The sequence below is a fragment of the Electrophorus electricus genome, chromosome 13 (genome assembly GCF_041902795.1).
Source record: "Electrophorus electricus isolate QZ-2024a chromosome 13, ASM4190279v1, whole genome shotgun sequence".
Lineage (NCBI taxonomy): Eukaryota > Metazoa > Chordata > Actinopteri > Gymnotiformes > Gymnotidae > Electrophorus > Electrophorus electricus.
The window spans coordinates 7,107,501-7,110,000 of NC_137509.1; the positions used below are offsets into that span (position 1 = coordinate 7,107,501).

Sequence of the window (2,500 nt, forward strand, 5' to 3'; positions counted from 1 at the left end):
CTCCGATAAATTCATTAATGCGCTAAATTCAGTTGATCAATTCTGCATGAAATGGAAAAGTCTATTAAACAAAGTCAGTCTGGTGAGAGGTGGAATAACCTGAGCCCTAAACCACAGGACTTACAATGCAAAGTAATAAAATCAGAAAGACATTTTGAAAACCTTTATAAAGACATATCTAAAAAGACCTACATTCACACTGCGATCTGTTCAAGAACAAAAAAGTTGCAAACTGTTTTTTGCAAACTGTTCACTTTTGTAAAACCTTTTTACTATTAAAGACTATCAAAACACACTCAATTATCTAATAACGCAAGAAGAACTGGCACAGAAATTCAAATTCTTCTAATCAAAAAAGCTTGTGCCTCCATCAGCATCAGAAATGAGATGTTTAAACACAGCACACGTGAGATACAGTGAGCAGAGCTCAAACGGTTCCACGTGACATCCGGAGTCTGGGGCTTAAACCCCTAGTCATTAGACTGGAGTGCAACTGGAGACAGAAAGACAGCTGATCACATTTACAACCCTACACACCCTAATCAATATACATGTATAACAAAAACAGAAACATCTTCACCTTAAGTACTATAAGCTTTTACAAAGTGGTGTAGGGGGTAAAATCTATGATGTTATTAAATTAATGCATTTTAGAAACACATGAGGTATAAGAATTGGCTCCAAACGTACAGAATTCTTCACTCCGTACAGAGGAGTGAGGCAGGGATGCAGCCTCGGTCCAACACTGTTCAGTTTGTACGTTAACGAGTTAGTGGAGCAGTTGGACCAGTCACACTACAAGACAGGGAAGTTAAATTCTTGCTTTCTGCAGAGGACCTGCACTGCTGTCACCTACTGCACATGGGTCACGGCAGTTTCTGGACTTGCTGGAGAACTACTGGCATGACTGGCCACTGGCAGTAAAGCTAAAAAAAGACACTGATTTTCCAAAAGAAGCCCAGACGCCTGGAACACAGACACCAGCTCACTCTAGACAGCACTGCTGTTGAGCACACATTGCAGTATCCTTACATTGGCCTCATCATTAGTCCATCAGGGAGTTTCAGCAAGGCAGTGAATGCAATATAGGAAACAGCTCACAGAGCACTATATGCAGTAAAAAGGAAACTCTACAACATTGATATACCCATTTCAATTCGGTCCAAATTCTTTGATGGTGTAATACAGCCCATTGTGCTGTACGGAAGTGGGGTTTGGGCTCCAGTCAGTCGTCATAGCTACACTAGATGGGACAAGCATCCAACAGAATTCTGCCGAATGATTCTAAAAACCCAAAGGAAGATGCCTACTAGTGCATGCAGGGCAGAATAAGGCCGATTCCCACTATTAATAAACATCCAAAAAAGATCCCTACATCTCTGGATGGATGTAAAGACCAGTTCATGAGAAATGGACCCAAGAAGAGTCTTTCTTAGTCAGTGTCAGGAGTGGCCGCCTTCCTGGCATCCTGGTTGTCATGGTTTTCCTGTCGTCTGTTTTCCTGCGCTTCCTGGCTCTCCTCCTTAGTTTTGTTTTCGCCGCCCCTTGTCTGTTCTTTTATTCCAGTCCGTATTTTGGTTCTCTCTGTTCCCATGTTCACCTGAGTCTGTTCTGCGCATGATCATCTTGGTTATTTAAGCCTGTGTTTTGTCTTCTACTTTGTCGGTTATTTGGTAAGTCTAGTCTAGTCTAGTCTAGTCTAGTCTAGTCTAGTCTAGTCTGGTCTGGTCTGTCCCATTCTGTTTCAGTTCCGCTCGCTGCATTATCGTCACCTGTACTTTTCGTTCGTCTAGCTCATGTGTTGTTCTACCCTGTCATCTTCCCCTCAGCCTTGTTCATTTTAGCCTTTGTGATTGTGTGTCCCTTATTAATAAACTGCCCCCTGCACATGCACTCTGCCTCACGCTTATTCCAAAAGGAATTCATTAGTCAGCTGGTTCTGAGTTCTTGAGGCTCACTAACCTTGTGAGAATTACAACCACAGACCCACATCTGACCAGCACTGCTTTACCACCAAATCTAAAACTAAGATCATAAAGCTAAAATAACTATTTGAAACATTGGGACATTGAAACGAAAACTCAAAGTAAATTCAAGTGTTATGGGGCCCTAAACAGTGAGTATGAATTGGCAGAGTATCTCCATACTGTCAGAGCTGAAAGCAGAGACAGATCCCAACCAAGTACAGGCTCAGTGAGATCTATGACATCTAACAACATATTTGACTCTTTCACTTTATAATTACAGTACATAATTCCAAATGTCAATAATATAATCCAACATGAAAAATCATCAAAAATATCTTTCTCGGAGCAGGACACACATCTACACTTGCTGCAAAATATCTAGCAGCATGTCATCGCATGAGACAGTCCTTGACAACTCTTCTCATTCTGAAATCGCCCTTACACGCACACATACACACCAATCCCTACACACACAGACCTCTTTGCTAAATATGTTTACATATTATAATTTCTTGTTAATGGCTTAATGACTT

General features: G+C 41.2%; 1 protein-coding gene across 9 annotated transcripts in view; it reads right to left on the minus strand.

Moving 5' to 3' along the window:
- Positions 1 to 2,500, minus strand: part of si:dkey-172j4.3 (diacylglycerol kinase delta) — a 62,122-nt gene that overhangs the window by 11,440 nt on the left and 48,182 nt on the right. The gene's annotated exons all lie outside the window — the stretch shown is intronic.